Source organism: Hylobates moloch, unplaced genomic scaffold (assembly GCF_009828535.3).
Source record: "Hylobates moloch isolate HMO894 unplaced genomic scaffold, HMol_V3 SCAFFOLD_6, whole genome shotgun sequence".
Taxonomy (NCBI): Eukaryota; Metazoa; Chordata; class Mammalia; order Primates; family Hylobatidae; genus Hylobates; species Hylobates moloch.
This window is the reverse complement of record NW_026652281.1, coordinates 94956750-94976801: the sequence shown is the minus strand read 5'-3', so window position 1 is coordinate 94976801 and position 20052 is coordinate 94956750.

The following is a 20052-nucleotide window of genomic DNA, read 5'->3' as shown; positions in this document are numbered from 1 at the left end:
AAGATCTGAGTTAATGAGCATAAGTTCATTTGCCAGTCACCTCCAGTTCTTCTGTGTCCATCTCTAAATCCAACTTCTAAAGTCCAGACCCACATTTCAGAAGACTGATAGATAGCACACTCAAGATGTTCCATTGTACAAAACTGAAAGAGTCATCTTTTCTTAAAAAATTCAGAAATTCTCCCTGACTTTCTCCTCCAACCATGGAAAATTTCCAGTGGTTCAAGTTCAAAATCATAATGTTCTCTTTGCATGTAGGTGTCAATCTATCTTCAAACCTGATCATTTGTACTTTTGTAGTCTTTTCTCACTTGATTCCCCTTGGGTCCTCTATAATACTTCTTATCAAGTTTAAAGTGCTGTGGTCTAGTTTAGCAAAGCGCTTTTTATATGGAGTCTCATCCTTCTGTTTCTCTTTTTTCTAATCCAATTTATATATTAAAGAAGATTAATCTTTTTAAAGTACTGCTTTGATCCTTTCTCTGTCAAAAACACTTAGTGTCTTCCAGGTGTCTATGAAATAAATTCCACAGGCCAAGGGAACCACTTAAAGCTGACAATAGTCAAGTCACTAAATTACATTTTCAATCTTTTTATTTCTTATGGGCTGATTCCCAAAAATTTGTATGTTGAAGTCTCACCTCCAGCCCCTCAGAATGTAACCATGTTTGCAGGTAAGGTCACACAGAAGTGATCCATGAAAATGAGGCTGTTAGAAGAGGAAGAGGCCACCGGGATGTTGACCACATGAACAGGCAGCAAGAGGATGGCCATCTGCAAGCCAAGGAGAGACGCCTCAGAAAAACCCAACCCTCATAGCACTTTGATTTGGGGGTTTTGTTTAATCTTTTTTTAAAGTTCTGGGGTACATGTGTAGGATGAGCAGCCTTGTTACATAGGTAAACATGTGCCATGGTGGTTTGTTGCACAGATCAACATATCACCTAGGTATTGGGCCCAACATGCATTAGTAATTTTTCCTAATGTTCTCCCTCCCCCCACCCCACCCCTTGGCAGGCCCCAGAGTGTGTTGTTCCCCTCCCTGTGTCCATCTGTTCTTATTGTTCAGCTCCTACTTATAAGTGAGAACATGCAGCATTTGGTTTTCTGTTCCTGCATTAGTTTGCTGAGAAGACATGGAATCAACCCAAATGCCCATCAGTGATAGACTGGATAAAGAAAATGTGGTACACATACACCATGGAATACTATGCAGCCATAAAAAGGAACGAGATCATGTCCTTTGCAGGGAATGGATGGAGCTGGAAGCCATTATCCCCAGCACTTTGATTTTGAACTTCCAGTTGTTTAAGCCACTCAGTCTGTGCTATTTTGTTACAGCCCTAGCAAATTAGTATCTATCCAAACCTAATTCCTTGTCAATTCTCCCACATCCACCAAATGTTTTCACATGTCTATTGTGTTCCCTGTGGGATGTAGTGTTTTCTTATATCACGTCTTTTACTTGTATTCATCTTTCCAGATCCGTATTTGAGAGAATGTGTCCCAAACCAGTAATCCCAGCCCCCCACATACTTCCCACCCCAAGCTGAAAATAATCTCATCCAAACCAGAACTCCAAAGTCCCCTTTTTAGTTACTCAGTGGATTCATTTGTTAATAGAATTGCTCTTTATTGTATGCATTATCTCCTTGCTCTGTCAGGTCCTTGAATATAAGAAGCATGAATCACTTTTTTAGCACTCCCCACCTCCCACCCCACCCAGCATATTGCCCAGACCATGAACCCTACTCAAATGATAAATAACTGATACTAATAACAAATGATAATAGCTGACATATAATAATAATTCACTTTATGTAGACACAGAATCATTCCATTGAATCATCACACTTTTTGAAACAGGTGCTATTATTATTGCCATTTTACAGATTAGAAAACTGAATATCAGGGAGATTAAGTATTTGACTGTAAGTATGAGCATTAAGTACATGGCAATGAAAATGTACTTTCTCCGTTCCAACTCACTGCCTTGCTATGAAAGCAAAACCTAGCCATCTAAAATCCCTTTCAGAATAGCAGGGTAACAATTTAAAAAAAAATCCCCCAGAGAGTTGCCTTCAAATCATAGAATTACTTCTTCTCCCAAGGCAACAAGGACAGAGAATATGTTCTTTTGTCAAATGCCACTCTGTTACCTGTGGATAGCACACCCACCCAGGATGAAAGCAGCAGTCTTTTCCATCATTTTATTTCACTTCTCACAATGGACAGCTTCTCTTGAATTTGTGTGAATGCTCCACATATAAACCTATGTTTCCCATACCAAGAGATAAATAGCAAGAGGTGCAGATAGCTATTATGTGGCATCTTCAATCCCAGGCTTGTCTAAAAACTACCTTGCAGGAGTTGACTCTCCCACTAGGCTGGGTTCTCTCAAAAGAGTAAAGAATTCAGATATTTTAAAACAACTCTCACTTCTCAAAAGTAATCTAACTGGCTTTTTGTAACCTTATTCTACAGGAGTTTCTTTCAACTGACATGATCTTATGATAACACTCAGAATTTTCCAACAAGGATTTAAAAAGAAATGGCAAAGACTGCTTGACCCTCACAAAGAGAATAAGTCAAATGTAGATTGTGTGCATATTGTGGCTGTTAATGAAAATTTCTTCCCATTAAATTTATAAAATGGTTCCATTATCTTTGGCATCTTTAAGTCTCTGAAAGACAGCTATGTATAAAAAGAGGATTTAGAGACACAGCCTTTACAATATACTTATCTGTAATTAGATAAAATATATACATTACTATGTGTTTTATCTCATCATTCTAAATCTTATTTTTAAAGGCACATAAAGGAGGAATAGACTGGGTTCTCTTCAGTGTGGCCTGCATCCGTAGGAATGTTCAGGGGAAAGCCACTTATCCATTCATTCAAATATTTAGTGAGTGTGTGCCTACTTGCAGCTAAGAATGGAAAAAAGCACAGTTCCTGTCCTGAAAGAGGTTTACACAAATGAAAAGGACAGACATAAAAGTGCAACATTGTGAATGTCTCTCGTAATGGTTGACAATACTAGAAGAGCTGAGTGTTTCCACCTCTCCTGTTCAATAGCTAAGATCTTCATGAAGATGAATTGCTTTGGAACCAACCAAATTTGAGGTGAACATTTAATATGCTGTGGAGGTGGGGTGACCATAACCATCTTTTACAAGATGAAAATATGAACTCAGAAATATGACACACCCTCTCAAAATGGTAAGTAGCTTTCAACTAGTAATTTTTCCCCTGCCAGTTAGAATTTATAAAAATATTTTAAAATTGGATTGATTCTTTGTTATAAGCAATCCTTTCTCATTCTTGAGCCTCTGGAGACAGAATATTAATACCTTTTTTTTAGATTTCAAGTTTTGAAATAGCTATTAGGAACCTTTATATCTGAGTTGATTTCAGGGTATGCTTTGATAGCTGCATCAAATAATAAAATCAATGGTTAGTTCATAAATTATGTCAGTTAATGAAATCAATCAATGATAAGCTTATTAACTTTCTCCCGTTGAATCTATTGTTTTCTCATATATAAAATTCTTAGTGTGCCCGTTGGTATTTAAGATGGTCAATTAACTGTCTTATTTTCTAGCTGAATCAGTTTATGAATAAAATATTTTTGAGCGTTTTTTAAAACCTGAATACAGTTCAAAGGTTTTTAGTTTAGTTTTATTGTTTGTTTTCTACAACTCACAGGAAATGCAACATAATATTTTGTCATTTTATCTACTTAAAATTTATTGGAATTACTCCTTTTTTACACGTAAAGATAATGAATTCTAGGTTAATTTTTTTCCCAAGTTCCCAGAGCTAGTAAAGAAAAACTGGAGGTAGAATATTTTGACAAGGAAATAATAGTTGAACTGGAAAATGAGAATTTTAAAATAGTTAGAAAGGGAAAAACAAAATATTTTTGGCAGAGAAAATCCCTTTAAACAAGGCCCTAAGATAGGAAATCTTAAAGGAATTATAGTTTCAAGAAATTCCTATAAAACTATTATTTTGAAATGTTGATTGGAAAGAGGGTCATCAAATGTATACTAACAGAATGTCACTTAGATTAGAATTGTGGCAATGACTGGAAGTGATATTAGGGTACAACAGGAAAAGAAAAGGAGGTATTTCGTATTTTTATTGAACATCACCGTATATCCTGGTATGTCCTACACAGTTCTGGCTTATGCCTGTTGTCCAGATGTAATTATTAATAGCACCTGCTATGGTTTGAAGGTGTCCCTATCAAAGTGTTGGAAACTTAATCCCCAGTGCAACAGTGTTGAGAGGTAAGACCTTTTAAGAGGAGATTAGGTCATGAGGGTTCTGTGCTCATGAATGAATCAATGCCATTATCAAGAGAGTAGGTTTGTTACCACTGGAGCAGTGTCCTTATAAGGATGAATTCAGCAACCTTCCCTCTCTTGCATGTGTATACTTTCTTGCCCTTTCACCTTGCTCCATGGGATAGCACACCAAGAAGGCTCTTGCCAGACACAAGCCCCTGGACCTTGGACTTCCTGGCATCTAGAACTGTAAGAATCTCTATTCTTTATAAATTACCCAGTCTAGGGTATTCTGTTATAGCAGCACAAAAGAGATGAGGATAGCATCCCTTTCGTTTTCAAAAGCACCCCTGTTTAAATGATAGTTATACCGTCATCTTAATTAACATACTTAATAGAACATACGATAATGTTCACTATCCTGGAATCTGATGCGGATCTCACCAAACCACCGTCTTTGTCTCTGACTTAGGAACTGATGTAGTTTGGTTTCAAAGACATCATTGCTTCATATGAATATTTAGAAGTTTGACGTGTAATAATGGCTGCAAAACAACAAAATGACATGGAAAATTTTTAAAAGAATGAGTTAAATACTTTCCACTGAACATGACTTGGACAGCTCCCTTCATCAGCTAGAATGAAAGGAAGATGTGGAATAATGTACAGACTTGACCCCTTTAGGTAAGTAAGCAAATCTTTAAAAGCTACATATGTAGTGGGAATTATATTTTTGAAAGTAATCTGAGGAATTTTTATTTTTTATGTTGTTACTTTGCTTATATGTTTGTGTGTGTGTGTATATGTGTGTGCATGTATATGGGTGTGTGTATTTTTATATAGAGTGACATATATAAGGAGAGAGCAAGAGTTAAAATTTAAGGGCAAAAAATTCTAAATGGAAAGACCATGTGTTTCTTTTATTTTCTGCATATACATTATTGCTCTTTAAGAAAATAACCATGGAATATTTCAGAAATTTTGTTTTCTTCTCTTAGATTGATGTACAAGAAATAAGGCATCGCTTTCTAAACTTTCTCTCCCAAACATCCACCCTTGTACTCTCAGACTTCAAAACTACACTCAAGGGACCTAGATGTAACCAATTCTTGATTTGCCTGATAGCACAATGATGTGACATCATCTTCTTACTACAATAACGGTGAGAAGAGTTTAATGAGCATATCTGGAAACTAATGCATACTACATAGCCTTATTTAAATATAAGATACTTTTATTTTGGTCAAAATGTTATTGGTCATTTAAAACTGTCAAATCTATTCCATTTTAATTTAATCTTTGTTGTTTTTCAGAAGAAGTGAACCTTTTGGAGCTAATCTTCTTGGTGGTATAATTAGGGAACAGTGAGAAAAAGCTCAGAATAAGAATTTCAAATCATCTAGAGCTACTTTTACAATCTTCATACACTCTCTTAAACTGTGTAATTTCAAACAAACTTATTCTTTTTGAATCTCAGTTACTCATCTATAAATTGGGTCCTGCCCACTTTCTTCCTGGACTATATTCTACATTTTTTTCTACTCTCTCTCTTGGCTTGCCCTAATAAATCAAGTCTGTCTAGATTCTGCACCAGAAGCAATTTATATTGAAATCTTTTATTGCAGGAGAGCTCCTGATATTAACCAATTCACTTCCTAGATCTGGTATATTACAATGAGCATGGCAACTATGGTGTATGGAAAACCATGGCTTAATACATGTCTTTACCATTGGCTTCGAAATAAGTTACAATGTTCCAGTGATCTGCCTTTATTTCAAAGTTTCTTATTTTGGGATGTATGGAGGGGATTCAAAACATCTGTGAACATTTTGAAAGTGTTCTGAAAATTCTGTGGTCTGTGTTGAAAACATATGTTTCAGTACTTGAGAAATACTCTTTCAAATGAACATGAACCCTGAAAACTGCTTACACAACTGGGGATTTAGACAAGATTTTGAATATTGTCCAACCTGAATATAGATAGGATCTGATTTCTTTTCAAAGATGAAAGAGGAATAAGACTATCCAAATAAATACAGCATGCTGTAGACAGAGAACAGACTTGCAGATTGAACAGCAAGGACTGCCCTGTGTGCCTCAAACCTCCTGATTCCCACTTCACGAAGAAGAAAAATAGCACATTTCCACTCATTCCTTTTCACAGATATTTTCTCCTTTGCTAGGAATGCATAAATGAGTCAGTTAATGAAAATGGAAAATTCAGCCTTCCTGCTTTCTAATACAATTCATGAAATCAGCAAGTTTACTTAAGAAATGGAATGTGTGTGACAGTGATTAAAGGTGCTGTGTCCAACAGGTTCATAAAAGGATTTTTGTATCTGGAGAAAAAAATACATTTCCTTCCTTGAAGCAGAGGAGCAAGAAGTACTTTTGTTTCAAAATATATCATGACATCTTTCTTGCTAGCTTCAGCACAGGACTTGTCACTTATAACCTTTATTTTAGGCTAAATAAACTATCAGTCTTCTTTTGTTACTCTAAACAGAACACAGTCATTGTATTGTTTCTGGTCAGTTCTTAATGGGAAGAACGTAAGGTCATTTATCTATTCCAGAATCCCCTCAGCTACATCTAAACTACTTTTCTATAAATGTCTGAAGATTTTTAATTCAAACCTACATTTAGCAAAATGCATAGCAGCCTGTTTGACAGCAATTGGGCCACACACTATGACAAGCTCTACAAAGAATGTTGAGAGTCTTGCCATGAAAAGAGCAAGTGGCGTCTTGCTGTGTCTAACCCTTGGAAATTGAGATTTAATATTGTTTGACATTCGAGCATTGAAACTCAACTCAGGCTTGTAAAAGTTGTTCTCATTTAATTCTTGGTTTTGCTTAAGAGTAGAAAATGTTTGAAATAAATTTAACCCAACCCTATGTAGGTCCGAAGTTTTATTACTATATGAATTTGCCAACTACATTGCTTAGGGTTCTCCTGACAAACAATTTCCAGGTCCTCTTTTTTTCATTTTTAGTCTGGAAGAAATGTGAATGTCTTAATCTCAAAGAATTTTATTTTGCAAATCACCAGGGAGTCAGTACCTTTTTTTCCCTATATGTCTTCAAGAGCACTATGTTAGGGACCCACATGGTAAAGAAGATAAAATGAGTAATAGTGATAGGAACTCAAGCATTTGTTACATAATGTTCAGAAAATTTAGCCTTTCTCTCTCTTGCTGTCTTCTTATTCTCTCTCTTTCACACACACACACACACACACACACACACACACAAGAAAATACATATAAATTTAAACTATCACTCTATATACAATCTTTACTCTCATTCCACAAAGTAGAAGTACTATGATATAGATATATACATAGAGAGAGAGAGAGATCGATAGATATAGATAGTTATATAGATATAAATATAGATATAGATATATCTCCAACACAGGGCTTGTATCCAAAATATAAAATAAGCCCTTACTAATTAATACCCCAAAAGCCAGACATCCCAAATGAAAAATGGACCAAAACTTTAATACATGCTTCACAAAAGAATTACCAATATACATATGAAAAGCTGTTCAATATCAATTTGTCATGAGGAAATGTAAATTAAGATCATAATGAAATACTACTTTACACCCATTATGATGGCTAACATTTAAAAAAAAGATGAAAAAGATGAAATATTGGTAAGGATGTAGAGCAACCGGAACTTTTATACTACTGGTGGCAACATAAATTTGGAAAAATATTTGGCAGTAACTACGGTGTTGAATATATACAGATCTTATGACCCAGTAATTCTACTCCTAAATATAAACTCAACAAAAATGTGCAAATATGCTCATCAAAATACATGTATTAGAATATTCAGAAGAGTACTGCAAAAACTGGAAAAACCCAAATGTTCATTGCTAAAAGCACTAATAAATAAACTGTAGTCTATTTGCATGATTAAATAAAACATGAAGAACAACCATACGCAAAAAAAAGAAGGATCATGATACCACTTATATAAAGTACAAAAACAAGCAATGCTAATCTATACTGATTGAAGTTGAGAAGTCAGGGTAGTGGTTATGCTGGGGTCAGGGCAAAGAATTCATGATTGTAAGAGATCATGGGTAGGTGGAGGGGAGAAGAGAGTGCTGGTAGTGTTCTGGTAACATTCTGTTTTTTTTAATCTTAGGGTCAAATACATAGATGTGTTTAGTTTGTGCAACTTCAGTTAGCTGTATGTTTATAATACATACATTTTTGTATGTATATTATACTAACTCTGTGCTTAAGGTTTCTAAGTTGAAAAATAATCATTCTTTCTTGGCTTGGCTTAGATAAAATATTCAAATACTAATTTAGATGTTTGGCTGGGAATTTATTTCTACTTTATGAAGTTAAAATCAAAGTCCTTATACCAAAGAATTTTGCAATCAAGGGAAGAAGCCTAGCCAAACACTTGCTCCCTTATTCTAAATAATTTTAGGCAGGCTCTCATGGTTCTACTAACACTAATATTAATAACAATTTAGTTTATGGCAAAATTTGCAGTATGCCTTCTTTGTTATAGTCAATTAGGTCCAATGGTCAGGATATGCTGGCATCTGAACTATGGGAAATGTTGCAAACTTTATAAAAGTGGGACTTCTGGCATCAGAAAACAAAACTCATTTTAATCCTACTGGATAGGGAAAAGTTTAAAGCATTCTCCCTGAGAATTAGGACAAGAAAAGGATGCTCACTTTCACCACTTCTATTCAACATAGTACTGGGAGTCCTAGCCAGAGCAGTCAGGCAAGGAAAAGAAATAAAGGGCATCCCAATTGGAAAAGAGAAAGTCAAACTTTTGCTCTTCACTGATATGATTGTATACTTGAAAACCCTAAAGACTCACTCACAAGGCTCCTAGATTTAATAAACAAATTCAGTAAAGTGCCAGGTGACAAAATCAATGTACAAAAATCAGCAGCATGGCTATAGGCCAACAACAACCAAGATGAGAATTAAATCAACAACTCAATCCCTTTTATAACAGCTGCAAAAAAAAAAAAAAAAAGCCTAGAAATATACTTAACCAAGGAGATAAAAAAAAAATTCTTCAAAGAAAACTATAAAACATTGCTGAAAGAAATCACAGATGACACAAATAAATGGAAACACATCCCATACTCATGGATGGGAAGAATCAATATTTTAAAAATGACCATACTGCCCAAAGCAATCTACAGATTCAATGCAATTCCCATTAAAATACCATCATTATGTTTCACAGAACTAGAGAAAACAATCCCAAAATTCATACAGAACCAAAAAAGAGCCTGCATAGCCAAAGCAAGACTAAGCAAAAAGAACACATCTGGAGGCATCACATTACCAGATTTCAAATTATACTATAAGGCTGTAGTCACCAAAACAGTATGGTACTAGTATAAAAATAAACAGACCAATGGAATGCAATTTGGATGGAGCTGGAGGCCATTATTCTAAGTTGTAATGGTTAAAATTAAATGTCAACATGTCAATTTGATTGGATTGAAGGATGTAAAGTATTGTTTCTGGGTTTGTCTGTGAGGGTGTTGCCAGAGGAGATTAACGTTTGAATCAGTGGACTATGAGAAGAAGACCCACCCTCAATCTGGGTAGGCACCATTCAACTGGCTGCCAGCAGGGCTAGTAAAAGCAGGTGGAAGAGGGTGGAATAAGCTGGCTTGCTGAGTCTTCCAGCTTTCATCTTTCTCCAGTGCCGGATGCTTCCTGCTCTTGAACATCAGACTCCAGGTTCTTCGGCCTTTGGACTTTTCAGTGGTTTGCTAGGGGTTCTCAGGCCTTCAGCCACAGACTGATGGCTGCACTGTCAGCTTCCCTACTTTTGAGGTTTTGGGACTCAGACTAAGCCACTACTGACTTCCTTGCTCCTCAGCTTGCAGACAGCCTATCACGGGACTTCACCATGTGATCATGGGAGTAAATTCTCTTTAATAAACTCCCTTTCATATGTACATGCATCCTATTAGTCTTGTCCCTCTGGAGAGCCCTGACTAATGCGTAAGTGAAGTAACTCAGGAATGGAAATAAAGTATCTTCTCACTTATAAGTGGGAGCTAAGCTGTGAGGATGCTAAAACTTACAATGATATAGTGGAATTGGGGGACTTGGGAGGGGAGGCTGGAAGGTGGATGAGAAATGAAAGACAACGTATTGGGTACAGTGTACACTGCTCGGGTGATGGGTGCACTAAAATCTCAGAATTGGAAAAGGTGGAGCAAGGGTAAAAAATAAATTAATAATAATATGATAATAATAAAATCTCAGAATTTACCACTGAAAAACTCATCCATGTAACCAAAAACCACCTATAACCCAAAAACTATTGAAATAAACAAATAATTTTTGAAACAAAAGAATCATTTTAATTTCTGGCTCTGCTAGTAGCTCACATTAGGATACCATGCAAAATTACTCAATCACTCTGAGCTTCAGTATTCCCATCTGTAAAATGAGAATAATAATCCACCTACATGGTATGTGAAGGTTAGATGAGATAAATTATGGAATAGGCTGAGCCCAGGACATAGCTCTTACTTAAGCACTCAAAAAGGGTAGATGGTTTTAGTTATTAAATATATATTATGTATATTCCATTACAATTATTATGTATTATTATAATTCCTCCTGAACCTGAGTTTCAACCATCTTTCAAAATGGGGAAAATAGTTATCACACACAGAAGCACACATATGCAAACAATGTATACACTCATTTATTATTCAACAAATTTTATTGAACATCTACTATGTTTGAACACTGTTCTGGATTCTACAGATAGAGCTGTAAATCAAACAGTTGTAATTCTGTTAACATGCAGCAGCATTAAATCTGATTATGTATGCATTAAGTTGTGCATAAAATTGTGATAAAATCTGATTGTATATGCATAAAAATGTATGCAGCACAGTATGAAGCATGCTTTAAGTAACAAAAGCAACCACTGAGAAAACACTACACTGAATACTAGAAGAGCCTATTTCAACAATCAGAACTACATTTACAAACATTCGCACCCCTCAGTGGACCTAGGATTCAGTATGACCCTGAAATGGTATTTGTACGTAAGGATTAAAGTCTGTTAGTTGTACTGTTTTATACATACACATAAACACATATATAAATACATATACATATACATGTACAAGTTCTGTAATATATGCTCTATAACACATATATGTTCATATATGTATATGCATATACAGAGATATAGTTTGCTGCTATATACATATATATTGTATAGATGCGCTATATGCACGGTACCTGGAACATGGTGGACATTTGTTAAATATCTTTTAAGCAAATGTAACATATTTTTGCTGCAAAAACAATCTGATGATACCTTAATTAATATCCAGTATGCATCAGCACTTTCCTTTGTGAGAAAATCAATTCAATCTTAATACCTTCTGAGGTAGCTTCCAAACTTGGCATCAGGTTTTAAGATGCTTTCCAACTGAGAAGTAAGTTTAAATGTATAAATGTTGGTTGAAGAGTCTGATATTTTCACACAACAAAGTTATTTGCATTTTAACTCTATCTTGAATGGATAAGTTCCAATAAGTTGAAGATAGGTGTGGGGGGGAAAAGAGACCTTTCCTAAGATTTTGCTGAGATGTGAAATGCAGAATAAACCATGACACTCAATTGAAGAATTAACCAAGGCACAATTTAGCATGCACCTATTCTATTTTTACATTATTCTTTACTGACAAAATGATGTACAGATATTGAAAAGCTTTTTTAATGTTTTACAACAGATTTTTTTCCAATGCTTACAATTCCATCTAAATTCTGATAATCTGTTGTAGGCTTCAAAACAACATGTCCAGTATCATGTCCCTACACTAATATCACAAGCAGAGCATATTAACCACATCACAAAACTGTAATGAAAAAAGACTATGATCACTTTCAGTCAGCACAAATATTTTAAATAACGCATAGCAAAGATGTTATATGAAATCCATTATTCATGGCTTTTCTCATACACATATTTGAAAATGGAATGGTACTTGGTTGCCCTGGGTATTTTTGTCACGGTATGTAACGTAGTTCATAACTTTCTACTCTGCCACATTTTTGCCTAAAAAGAATTCTCTAACTGGATCGTTAGTCATTTACACATTACCTTTTGCCTACCTGGCAGATGATATGTTCCCTTTAACCATTTTTCTTCCCCCTTTCAGCTGTTCGACTGCCTTTGGCTCTCTCTTTTACATACATACACATTCTTTCACTTACAGGCTGATTTTCTGTGTTGAACATAGGGTGTATGCTCTTACTGTATAAGACTTGTGATTAGTCAGTCAAGGATTGTTCAAAAACAATTTTATGGTGTGCTATATATTTAATGGGGAAAAACAACCTTTTGAAATCTCCAATTAATAATAATAATGAAAAAGTGTGACTAGTGCCAAAATTTCAACTTGATCCCCTGACTTGAGGTATTTTTCTTTTCATATATATAGATAGTAAATATATACATAAATATATATTTGATAACATAAGAATATCTGGATAAATTCTAAGGCAACATCACTCCCATGGTAGTTATTCATTTAGGATCAAACTCATTACTTAATGTCATAATTTCCATATAAATGCTCTCAGATTGTACTTAAAAGGAAAAGTAAATGTAGAGTAAATTAAAATTTCAATGGATAAGTTCAAAGCAAAAAACTCATTTTAAATGGTTTTAAATGGTCAAAATGATGTAGCGATTGATTGAATTAATTTATTAAAGTTCTTTTAAAATTTTTTTCACAAGGAACTCTGCTGAGTGCCACTGAGAATTAAAAGATGAACAGGATATGGAACAATCTTTGGAGGAAGACATGTACACAGGTTGTGGAAATAAAATATAATGTGATAATGCAATAATGGACATAATTTTTTATGTCAAAAGGCAGAGATTAAGGATAACAGAGTAACCTTCATGAGGGAGGCTGGATTTTATCCTGGGTTTCTAAGGATGAATGGAATGTCACTAGAGGAGAGGAGAGAGAATGCACTGAGGCAAAAAATAAAAATAAAGACAGAATGAGCAAATACGTGGTAGTGAATACTGCGGAGGGATCTACTGGACGTATGTAAATAAGACTACAATTTGCTGTAGGTAAGAGTAGAAAATAAGGCTGCAAGTGTGGATAGGGACAGAGAATGGAAGACCTTAACTTCCAAGCTGTAGGTTTTAGCCATTACTAATAAACCACGTAGAGACATTGAAGGTTTTAAAACGAGGAAGCAACATGCTTAAAATGGTATTTTGATGGATACATTCAGGGAAAAGACAAGTTGGGGGAAACATCCAAGTTCTAGGTCACACATTGTCTGAATAAGGCAAGTGACAATTGGGATTAAAAGGAAGAGAGGTGTACAATTATTAGGAGTAAAATATATTGCCACAGTATCCTAAGTAAAAAGTCGTGACAACTGATTTGTTATGCACTTTTTTAGAAGTAGATTCAGGCACATTGATTACCCAAGTAATGCAGGTAACTGCATCCACTGTTTTCTCGTTCTTTCAAAGTTACTCACAGAAAAGTCCAAGAATAAGTATTTTAAATTCTGTACTTCTTTAGTGTTACTTTTCAGTACATTGAAAATATACTCCTAGAGAAGGCTCAACATGTGAGACTTAACCAGCTGCCTGCTGATTGATCCCTGTGGAGGCCCTTTATATGAATCCCTGGATTTCAAGACTAGTCTATAAAAAAGAACTAAGGTATTTGGGGAGCTACACTGACAACTGTATGTATACAGACATAATAGAGATCACTTAGAATCTAGAAAGGTTAAGTTTGAGTTATTTTCCAAATAGTGGCCTTTCAAGTATGAGTATGCATTGGAAATTCTAAGAGATATGGGGCTTGATTATATGCCATGAAAAATGTCATCCGCCTATTCCCTACTGTCAGCCCCGCAAATAAAGAGAGGCCCACTAATTACAAAGCAGCAGATCTGTAAGGAACTTTTGAATTTTAGGCCATATAAGCCCTTCTTTTGGGATTCAAATCCTGAAATTTAGAAATGTGAAGTGATTTACAAAACTGTCCACAGCTACTTAGTGGCAGAACTGGGAGCAGAATCCAGTACTATTGATCCCATTCCAAATTACTTCAGTGGAACACATTGGCATTTTTTTTCTAAGGACTTTTTGTATCAGATATACTGACACAAATCATACGTTTGCTCATGATTTTTTTGTCTTTGGTATACTCTGGAATCTGACCTCCAAAATGCAGAAATCTATATTCTGCTCCAAAGATAGTATAACTCGTTTTGATGACTTCCTTAGAAAGTGTGTTTCTATGGTGCTGAATTTGATGATGCCAGGACTCAATGATTTCATTGAAATATTCTTCCCTCTAAATTAGTGTTTTAAAGTTTGGTCACAATTTGCCATTCTGAGGAATCCTTTTGATACTTGGATTGATAAATCATATTGCATTCATTTTAGAGATAAATGAAAAAACAATGCAAACATTTGAGCAAATACAAAAGGAGTTCTTCTTCTGAAAAAGTAGCACTAAATATCATTTCCAAGTGCTTTGAAACAGGAAGAAATTTCACAACCATAGGTATTCCACGGAACCATGACGAATAAAAAGAGCATAACGAAAAAGTAATGCTTACAAGGATTTTTCTCCAGATGCAAAAGTCAAAACTTAATTTTGCCAAATGGTAATATAGTTGCTACTTTAGATCACTAGAAAATAATGAATAGGTCTTTGCCTTTTTTTTTTTTTTTTTTCCACAATTCGCTTTAGTTTTCATGACAGCCCTTTTAGTATTTTCCCTCATATACCCAGTTTTATGTTAGGCTTCCAGTGGAGAAATGGGGCTGCTCACAAACTCATTACTGAGAAATAGTTATCCTTTATCTGGAAAAGTCTTTATCTTTCACCTAGTTTATATATATTTTGGAGTGGAGCGGAAATGCTCAAGGATCTTGATAAGGAATTATTACTCAACAAGCCCGAAGATTGTGCAAATAAATCCCAAAGATCAATGCAATGACAGATGCAAGATTTTCAGTATTTTATACAAATGATCTGCTAATGGATTACTAAATCCCAATAGAATATCAGAGTTTTGTTTTTTGTAAGGTCCTAAATGATTTGTGTCTGGATAGAACATCAAACCAGCCAGAGCATTCCCTTAAACCTTAAACTAAAGCCTGATCCAGAGTAAGGCTGTAACTTTCTTCAGTTTTACAAAGCCTGGGAGAGGTTAGGAAACTTCAGAGAAAAAGTTTAAAGTTAGCAGAGGTTGGTTCAGAGGTTTAAGGAAAGAAGTTGTCTCCATAACATAAAAGTGCAAGATGAAGCAACAAGTGCTAATGTAGAAGCTGTGGCAAGTTAACCAGAAAACATAGCTAAGATAATTGATGAAAGTGGTTACACGAAACAAAAAGTTTTCGATGTAGATGAAACAGCTTTATATTAAAAGAAAATTTCATCTAAACACTTTCGTAGCTAGAGAGAAGTCAATGCCTGGCTTCAAAGCTTCAAAGGACAGGCTGACTCTCTTGTAAGGGGGTAATGCACCTGATGACTTTAAGTTGAAGCGAATGCTCATATACCATTCCAAAAACCATAGATCCCTTAAGAATTATGCTAATTCTAATCCAACTGTGCTCTTGACATAAAACAACAAATCCTAGGTGACAGCATATCTGTTTATAACATGGTTTACCAAATATTGTAAACTCACCGTTTAGACCTTGTTTAGGCCTACTGTTAAGAAAAAAAAATCCTTTCAAAATATTACAGCTCATTGACAATGCACCTGATCACCCAAGAGCTCTGATGGAGATGTACAAAAATGTGAATGTTCTTTTCATGCCTGCTAACACAACATCCATTCAGTAGCCCATAAATCAAGAAATAATTTCAACTTTCAAGTCTTATGACTTAGGAAATACATTTCATAAGATGATAGCTGCCAAAGATCATGATTCTTCTGATGGATCTGGGCAAAGTACATTGAAAACCTTCTGGAAAGTATTCACCTTTCTAGATGCCATTAAGAACTTGTGCCTCATAAGAAGAGGTCAAAATATCAATATTAATGGGAATTTGGAAGAGGTTGATTCCAATCCTCATGGATGGCTTTGAGGGGTTCAAAACTTCAGTAGGGAAAATAATTACAGATGTGGTGGAAATACCATGAGAACTGGAATTAAAAGTAGAGCCTGAAGATGTGACTGAACTGCTGCGATCTCATGATTAAACTTGAAAGGGTGAGGAGTTGCTTCTCATGATGAATTTAAAAAGTTGTTTCTTGAAGTGGAATCTACTCCTGGTGAAGATGCTGTGAACATCATGGAAATGACAATGAAGGATTTAGAATATTATATAACCTTAGTTGAGAAAGTAGTGGCAGGGTTTGAGAGAAATGACTCGAAATTTGAAGGAATTTCTACCATGGGTAAAAATGCTATCAAACAGCATGGCATGCTATAAAGAAATCTTTCATGAAAGGAAAACTTAATGCAGCAAACTTTATTGTTGTCTTAAAAAATTGCCACAGCCACATCAGCCCTCAGCAACCACTGTCCTGATCAGTCAACAACCATCAGCCACCACCTTGATCAGTCAATAGCCATCAATATCAAGGCAAGACTCTCCACTACCAAAAGATTATGACTCACTGAAGTTCAGATAATCATTAGCATTTTTAGCAATAAAATATTTGTTGATTATGGTATCTACATTGTTTTTATTGACATAATGCTATTGCATACCTTACAGGCTACAGTATAGTGTAAACATAACTTTTATATGCACTGGAAACAAAAAAGTTTGTGACTCACTTCATTGCAGTGACCTGGCACCCAAACTCCAAGATATGCCTGTAATTCCTCTGTACTTACACTCACTAATTTACCTATTTTCTATAAGAAATATCAATAGTTGTGTTAATTTATAAATTGGGAAGAAATTTCTAACTATGAAAGTAGACTCGGCTGGGTGCAGTGGCTCACGCCTATAATCCCAGCACTTTGGGAGGCCGAGGCGGGCAGATCACTTGAGACCAGGAGTTCAAGACCAGCCTGGCCAACATGGCGAAACCCTGTCCCTACTGAAAATACAAAAATTAGCCTGGCATGGTGACACGCGTCTGTAATGCAGCTACCTGCTACTCAGGAGGCTTGAACCCTGGAGGCAGAAGTCGCAGTGAGCCAAGATCATGCCACTGCACTCCAGTCTGGGCAACAGAGCAAGACTCCATCTTGAAAAAAGAATGTAGACCCCAGGATTTGCCATCAGTACAGAGTAATTTACATTTCAGGAAAAAAAGACTAGGTAATAATATTTTTAGAATCAGTTCAATTTCAACTTTAATTCTACCCGTATTCTCATACTTACTGAATTGTTAGTCATCTTAAACTGAGAAAAAGTTTTGCTGTCAAGCCAAATAAATTTTAGTCTTATTTGAGATAAGAAGGTTGTAAGGTTTGCCCAATAAAGAGTTAAATATTTGTGGCAGATCTCTTCTTCTGAGATCCCTTTTGTGTAAAGATTTAAAGGTTCTCTGAGTTAGAGTAATAGCCTCTGATTTCCTCTCCATCTCTTTTACTGTTTCCCTTTCAAATCTTTGATGCAAGCAAAATAAAAGAAAACGACAGGCTTTCAAGCTTTTGTCTTACGACTTATACGCACAAGTTCTACATTTCAAAATTTTTAAATGATCTTATGTATCTCAGTGCCATGAAATTTCAAACCTGAGTCTCTGTCTTTCAGAAGGTAAGGTCAGTCTTTCTTTTGCTCATCATTTTCCTTTATGTCATTTTTAACCACATTGATACCTGGTTATGGTGTGCTCTTTCAATCTCTTTACTCTAGCTCCTTCCAGTGGTAAATCACAGATGTGCTGCAGACAGCAGAGATCTGGGATTCTTTTGATGTGACAAGAGTGCAATGGTGAGTAAAGATTTTCCCTGTACTTTACCAGTTTCTCTTGCTTCCGATTTAAAATTGAAGGTGAGGTTCTAATGGAGCCTGGATCAGGAGCTCAAGTTTATTCAAAATCGTAAGGCACTTTGTTCACTTGGTATAGCACTTCTCAGGCTGTACAAAGTGGAGCAGTTTCTGAGATGCATGGATAAAAATCTCCAAACCCTGGCAAAAATCCAGCAATGCAATTCCATAAAGTACATGATATACACACTTGCACAAGCTGAAGCTTCCTTTGGGCTCTAGGGAAAATAGTGCTTCTAATAATGGCAGCAGGTGTTTTTACTAATGATCTTTTAATGGCATTTTGATAGTTTTAATTAAACCCCAAATATTTTTGTTGGAAAAAATAAAGGACAAATGGTTTCTAAGGCAAAATAAACAGTGTTTTTAAGAAGGCATTTAAAAAGAGAAATTAGAAAGAAAAGGAAACTGCATGTTGTCTCATTAAGGAAATCAAGTAATGCCTTAATAAAGTCCAACTGGAAGTATAATAATTGAAAAGTACACAGTTAAACCATTATTATAAAAGTTGATCAAGGTTACAGTTGGAAAATAGTTTAATGGATTTATTTTGAAACGAACATCATATTCTGTCTCTAAACCAATAAGGAACACAGTATTTATATTACACCAAAATATTTTAAATATATATAAATATAGGAACAACGTTATGGTCTGCTATTAATTATGAAGAGGATCAAAATCTTAGTCAAATCTGACTGTATCCCTAAGAGATGACAGTGAGTTCAAGGGAGCTTTGGATGAGCAATGAGCTTCAACCAGCATGCTTTTTGCTTGGCAAGTTCAACTAATCCAGTTCAGGACTAGAGGCATGTTGGCTTAGAATTATGGACAAAAGCAGGTAATTTATTATTTTCTATATTTTACTTATGATGTCAAAAAGTCTCACCCAACAAGACCTATTTTGGAATGACAAACAGTAGGATATTCAAAATCTCTGCAGTCCAACACAATGATAGAAACAAATATCTCAAGACAAAGGACAGGTTCTTGCTTAATATCACCAGTCTCTGCAGAAAATGTGTTCTTCACCTTCTCCTGCGTGTGGTTTCAGTGCTTATTGGAGAAGAACTTGTGAGAGAAGCCCTGTTCATTCATCATTTGTGAAAGACTTTCCAGTAAAATTAAATTTGGACTAGGACATTACCATGGCCCAGCTTGTACAGTTCTAATAACCTGTAGCTTCTGCCTTTCTTTATGCTGTTTCAGAGCCAACCTTCAAAAGCATTATTTATTTATTTATTTATTTTGAGATGGAGTCTCGCTCTGTTGCCCAGACTGGAGTGCAGTGGCACGATCTCAGCTCACTGCAAACTCCACCTCCTGGGTTCACACCATTCTCCTGCCTCAGCCTCCCAAGTAGCTGGGACTACAGACGCCCGCCACTACGCTCGGCTAATTTTTTGTATTTTTAGTAGAGACGGGGTTTCACCATGTTAGCCAGGATGGTCTTGATCTCCTGACCTCGTGATCTGCCCACCTCGGCCTCCCAAAGTGCTGGGATTACAGGTGTGAGCCACCGTGCCTGGCCTCAAAAGCATTATTGTCATAGTAGAAATACTTCTTAGCCACCAAAATGGGCAACATTTCTAAAATTTATTAAAAACTATAAATGAGGTCGAGTTAGAATATGTAGTTTCCCTATCACGTATAGGGAAAACTGCTAACTTTGCACGTGGTATCCAGAACCCTCCATATTGTGACCCCTATGCACTCTCTGTCCACCTCTGTCTCCCCACAACCCAACCCTCTCA